Genomic DNA, 15017 nt, shown 5'->3' with positions numbered 1-15017 from the left:
AGAATTAATTCCAGGACCATCAGGCTAAACAAAATTGCTATCACTTGAGTTCTGGTACTCATCAGGATAATAGACATAAATTCAGGTTAGTCTGTCCCTACTCTATACTAGATGGCATCCCTACTCAACAACCGCCAGTCCTATCCAAAAGGTGTCAGCCGTGGTGACTTCCAGGTGAAGTTTGCCCACATTCTCTTAGACTATCATTCTTGACTTGCATCTATGCCCTTTGCCCATCTGACCGCTCTCTCTAGCTCGTCTGCTCTGCCTTCACTCTCGGGGCACTGTCCCTAATACCAAACCCCACAATGTTAACGTCATGCCTCCTGGTACGCCCCTCAAGAAGGTGTTGGATTCTGTAAATTTCCACATGGCATGAGTCCATCCTTGTCCGTTCAGACGTCCTTGGGTCTCAGGCTCTTCATCCTTTCAAGTTGCTTCTGTAAATTCCCAGTCTACTCCTCCATGTCTGAGTCTAGCATCCTAACGCTTATACACAATGGGCCCTTCTACTCTACTATCTGCTTGATGAGGCGCCTGCAAAGAAATACGCACATAACTAACAGTCTACAAATGTTGCAACAATTCTAAAAGGTCTTTCATAAGTATTTCTATCGTTTATGTGTTTTAAGCAAGACATTTTCATACAGGCATGCGCCATTTCCATTTACTAGGCCTCTGCTGGTTATAGGCCCCACGCTTTACATTAGCACTTTCTTGGTTCACTTAGGCCTCCAACCTTAACGACAAAAGCATTTGCTCTAATCTTAAACTAATTATCTAGTACATAAAGCATGATTATACATTTTGCTATAGTTCATCCAAAGGCACATTATTAATCCATTAAACACTTCTATCATTAATGAAAGATTTCATTTCAAAACACTTCTACATTGCAGTAAGCATGGAATTGCACCTTGTAACGCTAGTTCTGTACGTTTTCAGATGTCAATTCATTCAAATGCTTTCATATATCACATCTAAACATGATTAAAGGTCCTCTATATATCCGGGTGCTGACTACTTGTACATATGGTGCACCTCTACAAAATTCACTTTATATGGCGCTCTCTCAGTTCCCCCCTTTGATGACCTGTGTCATCACCACCCACACATCATACTCAGGGTAAGAACTGAACTAAACGGAGCTTATGGCCATGTTCCCTCGCTTGAGCATCTCCAATGCTCTCAAACTGCGGTATTGACTGTCTTGCATCCTTTCCATTCGCATCTCTTGCGCTCTCATTGATCTCGCCAATCTGTTCGATTTGTACCATTTGTACAACCTCACTAGCCCCCACAAAGCAATCACACATGCCACTGCTATAATGAGGGGTTTCAGTACAAATCCCAGGAAACCCTTCCCTAGGTTAGCAAACCAGTTTCCAACCTTTCCAAATCCCTTACCAACGGTCTCCCATGTATTCTCTTGGGTCAAATCCTCAATCTCATAATGGATTGCAGTAATGTTGGAAATATATGTCTCCAGATCCTTAGAGTTGTCTGGTATATAAGTGCAACATTCCTGAACCTTCAAACGTTTACAGACTCCGCCCTCTTTTGCTAGGATGACGTCTAGAGCAAGACGGTTCTGTAAAACCATTGTCCTTATAGACAACATCTCGCCCTCCACCAGCACCAATGACTTGGCTGTACTCATTGACAGTTCATCTACGACAGTTGCTAACCGCCTTATCTTGATGTCATTTAAAATGACTCCTAGCATGGGTATCGCTGCCCCAAACACGTCTCCAATTATTGCTCCAGCACTCTCCCCCCGCTTCACGCTCCTCTGGGACCCTCCCTCTAAGAGAGCAAAATCCTCAGTGTGGTAAATTTTGGGAAAGATAATTGCCAGGTAACACGTTCCATACCACTTCTCTGGCAATCTCACATACGCATTCCTTCCGCAGACAAAATGACTCCTAGCATGGGTATCGCTGCCCCAAACACGTCTCCAATTATTGCTCCAGCACTCTCCCCCCGCTTCACCCTTCTCTGGGACCCTCCCTCTAAGAGAGCAAAATCCTCAGTGTGGTAAATTTTGGGAAAGATAATTGCCAGGTAACACGTTCCATACCACTTCTCTGGCAATCTCACATACGCATTCCTTCCGCAGACAAAATACACAGTAGGAATCACCTGAACCACGCTCTTCAGGAAGTCCTTCGTATAATACTCTAATGTGAAGGTGTGGTCACACGTAGTCTGACCCACGTACACATTTTCATAATACGTCTGTGGTCGATGAAGACATAAGTTTCCTTTCTGTACTACATCTAGAGCTATTGGACCATAACTCCCTCTCGACTTATGCTGTTTCTCTTCTTCGGTCCAATCTACCTTGCCTTGACCTGAATCTCGCAACTTCTTTTGCTTTGTGTACCTATCTTCCACCTGCTCAATGAACTTTTTCTCTATCTCGGATAGTGAACAGGTCAAGTTGTGTCGGTGTGCATATGGGGTGTCTAGCTCTTGAGTGGGAATGAAAAAATATCCAAGTCTGTCCTCTGACTTATAATAGTCCCACTTGTTCAAATGCTTGTAATTCGGGACTTCTGGCAACACAGCATCATAATTTGAAAAGAAATATTCAAAGTGATTTCGCCCATATAGGATACTAATCAGCAAACTACAAGATATCCCATATGTCAATGGAAGGTGATGGTATCTACTGAAGCTGGCAATTGCATACACACATAACAGTCTTTTGCATCCATCGCGTCAATATATTCATACAACAGCTTTGCATATGCATTCTGTCCAAAATTTCCTTTCGACAGATCTGTATGTAACCTACGACTTTCTGCAGCCAGCAAGGCCTTCTCTCTTCTTTCTCTTTCTTCCTTCTGGCTAGGGGTAGCGGGTGTCGAGGTCCCCCCCTCCTTCTCTACTTGTTTGTGTGGTGCAAAATAGGAAACGGAAACTACTATAACTATAAGGAGAATCACTCCAGCTAAAAGAGTGCCTACTATGCACTTGGCTCTACGATTCGGGTTCCCAGGCGCCATGGTCTCAGCACAAAGCAGTTCGTTCTCGGAAAGCACCCAAAGTCTCTTTCTCTGCTATTCGAGTTTCCTGCACCACATCTGGCAGCTTGAAAATCCTGTTTCAGTTCTTCTTTTGTTTCAATCAACAGACAGCCTTAACCCTTCTCCGTCCTCTGTGGAAAGTCCCTAAATTTGTTCTTCTTCCACTTGCCTCTAGGTTAAGTTAACAGCTATTGACAAAGTCTTTTCAAAAGTCTTTCAAGCAATTCGAAGTTCAAGCAAAGTTCAAAATTCAAAATTCAAAGTTCAAAGTTCTAAATAGTCGATGATTATACTTGATCCGATTGCCTGCAACACATAATCTAAAAGTTCCATGCGGAGCACAACTTCATCATAGACTGGCATATCCGGGACAAAGGTAGGGAAAATCAGTCTATCCAGGAGTAAATCACGTATCTTTCTCAGGAGAGGGGGATTAGGAATAGTGAGTGTCATATACCTTCAATTTCAAGTCCAGGTACCAACAACATCACTTCCAGCTTAACATTGGGGATTGTGCTGATCACCGTCACTGTCCTCACCCTCCCGGACCTCAGTACTCCTGGCATTGGTAGCCCTAGCATTTGCGAAAGGGTAGGTCCACTCTGGAGTAGCGTATCTTCCACAAGGTACTCGCACTCTCCTTGACCTTCTCAGACCCCCTTGCTCAGCTCCTCCTTCTTCCCCTTCCAGATCAGATTCTTCGGACACAGGGGCAAATTCTCTTTCAGAAGCCAGTCTCACATTTCTTCGCCTCTGTCTCTCAGGCCAATGAGCTTCTGCACCTCTTGCTCGTCTGCTTCTCGTTTGCACACCCTGCTCGTCCCCACTCTCAGGCTCTTCTGCACTCAGATCACCGTCTCCGCCACTTCCCTCTTCTTGGGCAGATTCGGTGTCACTGTCGTCGTGATCATAGACAGCCTGACTCGGGGAAACCCCAACTTCCACTGGCACCTCCACAGCTTGACTTGTCCCCTCACCCGGATCTTCTTCTTCGTTATTGTTTTCGTCTCTGACGGGAAGCTGTTCCTTCCGCGGGTGCTGGAGCTTGTCGGGTGTGAGAAGCATGGACCCAATTCGGCAGTCCACCAACTTTCACAGATGTCGTGGTTATTAGGATAACCTGGAACGGACCTCTCCAACGCACATCCAGGCAGTTTTTCCTGACGTGTTTTCTCACAAAGACCCAGTCTCCTGGACACAGGTCGTGACAAAGGTCGCTAGAAGCCGGAATTTCAGCAGCCTGCACCTGAAGGGACACAGAACGCATGACATCAGAAAGTCCTCTGCAATAGTCAAGAATGACATAATCTGTGATATTCAGCAAAGCAGTCGTAGGAATCGATGGCAATCTCATAGCCCTCCCCATCAATATTTCGTGAGGTGAGAGCCCTGTCCTCCTATCTGGGGTACTACACATACTCATTAGTACCAACGGCAGTGCATTGGGCCACTTCAGGGATGTAGATGAACACACCTTTGCCATTCGGGCTTTCAAAGTCCCATTTATCTGTTCTACAATGCCAGACGCCTCTGGACGGTAGCTACAATGCAGTCTTTGATCAATGTTCAGAGCAGTGCAAAGCATCTTCACAACTTCACTATTAAAATGTTTTCCTCGGTCTGATTCCAGAGAGGTCGGGACCCTGAATCGTGGCACCAATTCCCTCAGCAATAGTTTGGCTACCGTGAGTGTATCGCACCTACGAGTGGGATATGCCTCAACCCATCTAGAAAACACACACACAATCACCAGGACATACCTAAGGCTATTGCACCTCGGCATTTCAATGAAATCTATTTGCATCCTGTAGAAAGGTCCGCCGGACCTTCCAATGTGACTCAGTGTAACTGGTGTTCTTTTTCCCACATTTATCTGTTGACATGTTACACACCTCTGGCACACTGCTTCTGCAGCCTGTCTAAACTTTGGGTTGAACCATGTCTGCCTGAACACACGACACATCGCATCCCTCCCCAGATGCACAGGACCATGCATCTGTCGTGCCATTGCGCTCACCAATTCATTGGGCAGCACAGCTCTTCCATCAGCAGAAACCCACATGTCCAAGTCTCCCTTGACACACCCAGCCAATGTCCACACTCTTTTCTCATATTCCGACGCTTGTCCTTGCATGTCTCTCAGCTCTTCCCATGTATCTGCCATCTCAAGCATCATGCTTAGTTCAGTCCTTTCCCTTGGTCCTTCAATGCTTTGTTCAGTAAAAGAATATCCTTGCTCCGCACAATAGCGTGCAACTTCATCAGCATATTTATTTCCCATTGCCACAAAGTCACTTCCTCTGGTATGAGCCGTACATTTTACCACTGCTATTGCTGCAGGACCCTGCAAAGCCTCCAGCAATAACCTGATGAATTTGCCATTTCTGATTGGGGAGCCCGATGATGTCATGTAACCCCTCTGAGACCACAACTGACCGAAGTCATGAACCACCCCAAATCCATATTGGCTGTCAGTGAAGATAGTGATTCGAATCCCATTGGCTGCCAAACAGGCACACGTCAATGCAACTATCTCAGCCACCTGCGCGGAGTGTGCTCCTTCCAAGCAGGCTGCTTCAATTACTCCAGAAATGGTACAAACAGCAAACGCTGCTCTCAGCTGACCAGTATTGTCTCTTATGCATGAGCCGTCGACAAAGTAAATTTCGTCTGGGTCTGTCAACGGCACATCAACAATATCCGGCCTAGGTTTGGTACACAGTTCAGTTACATCAAGACAATCATGGTCTTCCCAATCATCATCTATATCATTTGGTAATGGCAACAAGGTAGCAGGATTCAAAACAGAGCACCTCCTGAGAGTCACATTCTCCGCAGCAAGTATAACCTGCTCGTAGCGTGTGAGCCTATTGTTGGTCAGGTGCTGCGTCCTGGTCATCAGCAATTCCACAGAATGCGGTACATGCACTGTCAGTGGATATCCCATCACTATACTTTCGCATCTTTCAATGCTGACACCTGTTGCAGCAACGGATTTGAGACATCCGGGCAACGCTGCGGCTACTGGATCTAGGGTAGCCGAAAAGTATGCAACTGGTCTACGGACTCCTCCATGATCTTGCACTAAAACTGCCAATGCACATCCCTCTCTTTCACAGCAGAATAATGCAAATGATTTATTGTAATCAGGCATTCCCAGAGCCGGAGCCCGACACAAGTCCTCTCTCAGCTCAAGAAAAGCCATCATACAGTCTGAGTCCCATGGTACCGGATCACTCACGTCCTTGTGCGTCAGTTTCTGCAAGGGTTTCGCCTTCAGGGAAAAGTTAACAATCGATTGTCTGCAGTAGCTAACCATGCCCAAGAACATTCTAACCTCTCTTTGGGTCGAGGGCACGTTCATTCTCATGATTGTTTCGATCCTGTCAGGTGACACCTTCCTCTTTCCCTGCTCTATTCTGTGTCCCAGATACTGCACTTCTTGCAGGCAGTACTGCAACTTGTTGGGGGACACCTTGTGTCCGTTCCTTCCCAAATGGTTCAGCAAGGCAATGGTATCAATCCTACATGCATCTTCGGTGTCTGACGCAACAAGGAGGTCGTCTATGTACTGTACGAGAACTGAGTTCTGTGGCAGTACCAGACTCTCCAAATTCCTTTTCAGCAACTGATTAAAGATCGATGGACTCTCTGTATACCCTTGAGGAATTCGACACCATGTTAAAACGCGACTCTCTATTTTGAACGCAAAAAGAAATTGGCTTTCTTCATGCAATGGGATGGAAAAGAAGGCTTGACACAAATCAATCACAGAAAACCATTCAGCTTGGAACGGTATCTGAAACAGTATCACTGATGGATTCAGTACCACTGGACAGCATGGGACGACAATGTTGTTAATTTTTCGTAAATCCTGCACTATCCTGAATTTGCCACTTGGCTTCTGCAGACCCATTATCGGAGAGTTACAGGGACTGCCCATAACCTCCTTCAGGATCCCTTGTCTAATCATGGACTCAATCACGGGTTTTATACCTGCAAGCGTATCTGGGGTCAATTTGTACTGTGGTGTTCTCGGGAATTCAGCATTTGGTCTCACTTGGATTCGGACAGGCTCTACCCCTTTGATCAGTCCAATCTCTTCTCCCGTAAAGTCCCACACCTCCGGCGAGACTGAATCCCTCAAATCCCATGGGAGTTCATTCACAGTTATGGCAGGGTACAATTCAATGCACACTTGCGTATTTGCAACCTTAAAATCAGCATCGTCATCATTAGTCTGCAATTCTACTCCCTTTGGGATACAATAGATGGTGCAATTAAGTTTACACAAAAGATCTCTTCCTAACAGACACACAGGACTGGAATCACACACCACGAACTGGTGTCGATCTCTAAAGCTTCCATCTTCACAGGGACCGGCTCAGTCAGGGGGTTTGTCATTCTTCTGTTTGCTACTCCTACCACTTGTATGGTCTGTCCTGAGAGGGGTAAGTTGGGAACTACCGCAGACCGCACAGTGGAGCGAGAAGCGCCCGTGTCAACCAAGAAGGTGGTGGGATGTCCATCTACATCTGCCTCCACAAACGGTCCTCTCTGATCTACCTCCAGTACTGCTCCAAGGGTACAACCCTCCTCCCCATCCTGGTACCGACCTGTCACTGGGTCAAAGTAATAGCACTCATCCCCTTCGACTATGAAAGGCATCTGGTGGTATACCTTGTTCCCTGCGGAAATCTTTGGTGGCTGGGGAACCTGAGCTCTAGGGGCTGAAGACCCCCCTTTCATCATCTGAGGCTTAGGCACTGTCACCTTCCGTGCCGGAGGGGCTTGGACTTCCTCCTCCTCCTGCTCCTGTACCTGATTGTCTGGGTTATGGGGACACTCGCGTCTCCAATGCCCGACCTCGTGACATAGATGACACCTGGTCGTCTTCTTCAGGGCCTCTATGTCTACCCTAGGTCTCGGACCTTCTTCCCCGTCTTTCTTCTGCCCCCCTGATCTCCTTCCCATGGTGCCATTTCCAGACTGACCCTGTCCTCCTGCTTGCATCTGGACTAACATTAGTTTATCCTTAAGCTTCTTTGTCTTCGAGTCTATCTCATCACTGCAATACCTCGCATATCTCAAAATCTCGTCTAGAGGTTTGTTTTGCCAACAAATCAAATGCTGCTGAATCATAAGGCAGATATCAGGCCTCAATCCCAGCACAAACTTGGATACGAACTGTCCCATATCCTTCGGATCCATCACATCTAATCCGCTGTATTGCTTGAAAATCAGCAACAGCCTCTCATAAAATTCATGCACCGTCTCTTTTGGTTCCTGCCTTGTACGGTCCATCTTTACCCAATCGATGTCTTGTGGGGGTACTTTAGTTTTTAGCCACGTGATCGCCTGCTCGTACTTTGCCATCACCCTAGGTGACGGTCCATTTGTGGCACTATCTCTCTCTGGCTCCGCAGTGGGCCATTCGACACTGACTTTGCATGCTATCCATAAATCACTTGGAACCACAATATCAAACAGTGTGTTCAAATCAATCCACAGCACCTTAGAGATTTTAACAAACCTCTCTACCTGCTTGTACCATTCCACTGGACTCTCTCTCAACTTTGGGAATGTGTTCGTAAAAGCAGCCAGGTCTCCCCTGCTCCAGGGTACATGTACATATCCCCCATGAGCCACCTCCCGCAAGAGGTACGCTTCAGCGTGCATCAACCCTCCTCCCGGGGATGTCTCGATTACACTCCGCCTGACTGTCTTTTTCTTTGACCACCTTTCCTCCCATTTGTCCAACTGGGACCATGTCCGGATTCCCATTATCAGTTCCCTAATATGGGTTTTTAATCCGATCACCCTCTTTTCTTCTAGATCTTGATCTGAATACTGTATCTGTGGCCTCCCTGTAGGGCTTTCGTTTTTGTCAAGTCTACCACATACTTGTTTGCCAATTCAGAAAGTTTCTCATGAGCTGTCCTGGCCTTCCGAGTAACATCTTTTGCCACAAACAACATCTCATCTGGTTTGTAAAGTTCAATCCTTTCTAGGGGCAGTGTACCTTCCACTATTTCCTCTACTTCTGATTTTAATCTCAGCACATCTAACCTCCTTGCCTTTATTGCCGCTCTCAATGTGCCTTGGCTAGAGGTTTCCTTAGAGTCCCTTCCGCCACCTTCCTGACTCCCTCTCCTGTTCTCCACAGGTGTATTAGGAGGAACCCTTCTACCTTCGCAACTCTTACAGTCCCACTCCTGTCGCCTATCTCCGGAGGAATGATGAGACGTGTCCCTGCTCCCCACACCTCCGTTTTCCCACTCCTGCCTGCTTTCGCTAGCTGCACAGTGAGAACCCATCCTATTCTCTTCGTTCTCTGACCCAAACACATTCCTTGCTCTGTCGCTCTGGGTGTCCACAATTGTTTCCCAATTTCTCAAATCTGGCCTTATCTCCCTCATCGACCTCGGCCTTGGTCCTCTCAAATCCATCGAATCCCTCCAACCTCTTTTCTCCTCTGAGGAGTCTGCCGATGCCACCAAAGGGGTGCTCCGTTCTACCGGTCTGGGTAATGTCTTCCACCCATCTGCCGTATCAGTTCTACTTTCTCTAGCACTCCTCTCGCTCCCCATCTTTGGTGGACTCCCACCTTGGGTCTGTTCTGGATTGTACACTGATACTATAGGACCTATGGTAACGGGTACCGTCAGGGCATCTGGCAATTTCTGGGAATGGACACCTTCTTCTACCCTAATTTTTTGTACTGTGAACCGTCCCACTACTCTCGACACTGGGGAGGGTGGGGGTGCCCTTTCTCCCTTTTCTGGGGTAAACTTTTCCCCTGGGGTTTCCCATCCGTTCTCCATTGGACCCCCGCCTTCCCCTACTGGTGCTTCCCGGTGCTTGCGTTCCCTGCAACTCTGGGTTGTATGGGGGTGGCCTTTCTGACAACAGCCTCTCTATCAGGCTGTCGTCTGTCTCGCTTTCCTCATCCTCCGTACTCTTTTTCTGTCCCTCGCCTGCACTTTCCAGCAACGGATACAACCTATCCCCTACAATGGTCTGTACCCTCCATCTCTTTTCCATGGCATCCCATCTCGCATCTTGAACCGCCCTTACCGAGCGTTTCACTCTCTCTTGTCTCCTATCTCTGTTCCTGTCGTGGGCTGCCCTTATCCATGCATTTAGTGCTTCGAACTGTGTTGGTCTGGGCAAAGGTCGCAATGCAGCCATAATCGCTTTCAATTGGTATAACACTTCTAGTCTAAACGTTCCATATTTAGGAAAAGTCAATACCTCGTTTCCATCTGTCATCTTACACCAATTATCGAGCCACAATATGGTATGCAACCCAACATTCGTTGCCATGTAGTAAGCTGGAGTATCCTCGGGTGGAGCCTCCTCCCCACCCCGAGGTTCTATCCTGTTTTCTCTTTTGAACCATTTTCGCAATACCTTAAAACATTTCATAATTAAAACAACACGTTTCCTTGTTTACAACACTCGCTGTACTTCCTGATGACAATCCACCAATCCCAGCGCGGCTTCACGCCAACCGCCCTATCACAGCGCGGCTTCACACTAACCGCCCTATCACAGCGCGGCCCCTTCTGACGTCACTCGCCTCCGTTTCGCAGCAGTTCCCCCTATACTTTCCGTTCTTCTCGCGGTCTCTCATGCGTCCCAATCATACACTGAAAATGATTACTTCCGACCAAGCAACCACTTCCCTGACTGTACGGCCACAGTCTAACTGTAATTGTCACCAACTGGCAAATGTCTGTCCGCGAACGACCGGACACTCGCCACTCTGATAGGTTACAAGTTCACGGTAACTTCCGACTAGCGTCTGTTACCCACACACTCACACACACGTTCCCCCTATCTCGGTCCTGTGGGCGATCAATGGTACCTCATGACCCCCTTTCCCAATGGTCGACAATTACTTTGGGTGTTCGATACACCCGAACCACTTAAACTGCCCTTGAGCTTAAGATTTTCACCGGTTGCGCGCGCTCCCAACCTGTCCTCTTTCACACTACAGACATTCAACTCCGCAAGACAATACACATACAATACAACATGACACCACAATCTAACAACGCATGACCCTTTTCATACTCACTCTCCTCCGAGCTGCTGCTGTCTGCCGCACTGTTACTCTCCGTCAGATTCCATGGAACGCCATCCGCGATTTTCTGGACACTCATGCTTGGGTTCTATGGGCCTCAGGGAAATCTCAACCTACTTCTAGCTTACCCTCACTCCGAAGATAACCATCCTACTCTGCTACCAATTGGTACGGCGGGATTTCACCTCTAGAGTCTGCTTCCCATTCTCTAGAATCCCATCACAGGTCGACTGGACCTTTTTTCCTGTCATGGAGTGAATAAAGCAACCTAGTTGACACTAAACAGATCAAATTCAAAATACCCAATTGCTTTCCCCAAAGAACCACTGACTAAAGACTGAATTTAGAAGGTTTATTACATAACCAAAAATAACTGGAGATACAGGCACCTCAGCAAGAGGTTCAACAGATAAACAGGTACTAATACAAACATAATCCTACGGAAAAGTCTCAGTCGGCTAATGAACAGAACGAGAATTAATTCCAGGACCATCAGGCTAAACAAAATTGCTATCACTTGAGTTCTGGTACTCATCAGGATAATAGACATAAATTCAGGTTAGTCTGTCCCTACTCTATACTAGATGGCATCCCTACTCAACAACCGCCAGTCCTATCCAAAAGGTGTCAGCCGTGGTGACTTCCAGGTGAAGTTCGCCCACATTCTCTTAGACTATCATTCTTGACTTGCATCTATGCCCTTTGCCCATCTGACCGCTCTCTCTAGCTCCTCAGCTCGTCTGCTCTGCCTCCACTCTCGGGGCACTGTCCCTAATACCAAACCCCACAATGTTAACGTCACGCCTCCTGGTACGCCCCTCAAGAAGGTGTTGGATTCTGTAAATTTCCACATGGCATGAGTCCATCCTTGTCCGTTCAGACGTCCTTGGGTCTCAGGCTCTTCATCCTTTCAAGTTGCTTCTGTAAATTCCCAGTCTACTCCTCCATGTCTGAGTCTAGCATCCTAACGCTTATACACAATGGGCCCTTCTACTCTACTATCTGCTTGATGAGGCGCCTGCAAAGAAATACGCACATAACTCACAGTCTACAAATGTTGCAACAATTCTAAAAGGTCTTTCATAAGTATTTCTATCGTTTATGTGTTTTAAGCAAGACATTTTCATACAGGCCTGCGCCATTTCCATTTACTAGGCCTCTGCTGGTTATAGGCCCCACGCTTTACATTAGCACTTTCTTGGTTCACTTAGGCCTCCAACCACCTTAACGACAAAAGCATTTGCTCTAATCTTAAACTAATTATCTAGTACATAAAGCATGATTATACATTTTGCTATAGTTCATCCAAAAATATTTACAACAAGGGGTGGTGATGGACAGAGTCTCTGAATTAAGCAGAATACTCTCACCCAGTCAAGAGATCAGGGCTAGATCCAACACCGTTTTTTAGCTCATTGCACCATCCCAGTTTCAGAACCTGGCTGTATGCAAATTAGTCTGTCCCTGGCCCAGTGCATCATGGGAACAGGGCAGACCAGACTACAAAAGCCAATTCTTACACTGGGAAGGAAACAAGCTTCCGGGGACCGGTTTCTGGCATTTCAGCCGTCTTCGGCCCGGCTTGCTTGAATCCTGATGGTGCAATGAGCAAGGGACTCACATCTGAGTATACCCTTCCACGCTTAGGGTGGACAAAAATATTTACAACAAGGGGTGGTGATGGACAGAGTCTCTGAATTAAGCAGAATACTCTCACCCAGTCAAGAGATCAGGGCTAGATCCAACACCGTTTTTTAGCTCATTGCACCATCCCAGTTTCAGAACCTGGCTGTATGCAAATTAGTCTGTCCCTGGCCCAGTGCATCATGGGAACAGGGCAGACCAGACTACAAAAGCCAATTCTTACACTGGGAAGGAAACAAGCTTCCGGGGACCGGTTTCTGGCATTTCAGCCGTCTTCGGCCCGGCTTGCTTGAATCCTGATGGTGCAATGAGCAAGGGACTCATGTCTGAGTATACCCTTCCACGCTTAGGGTGGACAAAAATATTTACAACAAGGGGTGGTGATGGACAGAGTCTCTGAATTAAGCAGAATACTCTCACCCAGTCAAGAGATCAGGGCTAGATCCAACACCGTTTTTTTAGCTCATTGGACCATCCCAGTTTCAGAACCTGGCTGTATGCAAATTAGTCTGTCCCTGGCCCAGTGCATCATGGGAACAGGGCAGACCAGACTACAAAAGCCAATTCTTACACTGGGAAGGAAACAAGCTTCCGGGGACCGGTTTCTGGCATTTCAGCCGTCTTCGGCCCGGCTTGCTTGAATCCTGATGGTGCAATGAGCAAGGGACTCACATCTGAGTATACCCTTCCACGCTTAGGGTGGACAAAAATATTTACAACAAGGGGTGGTGATGGACAGAGTCTCTGAATTAAGCAGAATACTCTCACCCAGTCAAGAGATCAGGGCTAGATCCAACACCGTTTTTTAGCTCATTGCACCATCCCAGTTTCAGAACCTGGCTGTATGCAAATTAGTCTGTCCCTGGCCCAGTGCATCATGGGAACAGGGCAGACCAGACTACAAAAGCCAATTCTTACACTGGGAAGGAAACAAGCTTACCGTGTTGGATCTAGCCCTGATCTCTTGACTGGGTGAGAGTATTCTGCTTAATTCAGAGACTCTGTCCCTCACCACCCCTTGTTGTAAATAATTTTGTCCACCCTAAGCGTGGAAGGGTATACTCAGACATGAGTCCCTTGCTCATTACACCATCAGGATTCAAGCAAGCCGGGCCGAAGACGGCTGTAATGCCAGAAACCGGTCCCCGGAAGCTTGTTTCCTTCCCAGTGTAAGAATTGGCTTTTGTAGTTTGGTTTGCCCTGTTCCCATCATGCACTGGGACAGGAACAGACTAATTTGCATACAGCCAGGTTCTGAAACTGGGATGGTGCAATGAGCTAAAAAACGGTGTTGGATCTAGCCCTGATCTCTTGACTGGGTGAGAGTATTCTGCTTAATTCAGAGACTCTGTCCCTCACCACCCCTTGTTGTAAATAGTTCATCCAAAGGCACATTATTAATCCATTAAACACTTCTATCATTGATGAAAGATTTAATTTCAAAACACTTCTACATTGCAGTAAGCATGGAATTGCACCTTGTAACGCTAGTTCTGTACGTTTTCAGATGTCAATTCATTCAAATGCTTTGTCATATATCGCATCTAAACATGATTAAAGTTCCTCTATATATCCGGGTGCTGACTACTTGTACATATGGTGCACCTCTACAAAATTCACTTTATATGGCGCTCTCGCAGGGGCAGTGAAGGAGGAGATAAGGGTGAGCAGGTGGCAGTGAAGGAAGAAGTGAAGAAAGGCAGGGCCTGTGAGGTAGAAGCTGAGGATGACACAGGGCAGTGATGGAGGATGCAAGGGTAATTTGGGGGCAGAGAAGAAGGTGTTGATAGTGGGCAAGGGGCTGGGAAGAAGAAAGTGAAAAGCTGGGCCTGTTAAGTAGAAGATGAGGGTGGACACAGGGCAGTCAAGTAGGAGATATGGGGCAACAAAAGTCAGTGAAGGGGAGGTGAGGGTGGTGCAGTGAAGAGATAGACAAATGAAAGTTGACGGAGCGAAGGAAAAGGTGATCGGTTGTTGAGACAGCTAAGGATGAGTAAGGGGTGCTACAGAGCAAGATGAAGAAGAGCAGAGAGTGGGAAAGGAGGTGGCGATGTGGTGGGGATGGAGCAGATGAAGAGGTAAGGAAAGCAACAGAAGATGGGGTGAGGATGTGATGCCACAGTGAAGGAGGAGGGCAGGAAGGTCAAGGAAGGACAGTAAATGAAGAGTTGTAGAAGTGCAAAAGCAGAAAATGTGAGGCAAGTGTAACTTTGTGCAGGAAATGAGTTGATAAGGGAGGCAGTGCCATGAAA

The 15017-nt window shown here is 47.1% G+C and overlaps 1 protein-coding gene across 8 annotated transcripts in view; it reads left to right on the top strand.

The window, feature by feature from the left end:
- The window catches only part of LOC144816669 (equilibrative nucleobase transporter 1-like), a 475323-nt gene that overhangs the window by 370135 nt on the left and 90171 nt on the right, over positions 1-15017 (top strand). The window lies entirely within an intron of this gene.

The sequence above is a fragment of the Lissotriton helveticus genome, chromosome 1_1, assembly GCF_964261635.1.
Source record: "Lissotriton helveticus chromosome 1_1, aLisHel1.1, whole genome shotgun sequence".
Lineage (NCBI taxonomy): Eukaryota > Metazoa > Chordata > Amphibia > Caudata > Salamandridae > Lissotriton > Lissotriton helveticus.
This window is presented reverse-complemented; position numbering and strand designations above follow the sequence as displayed.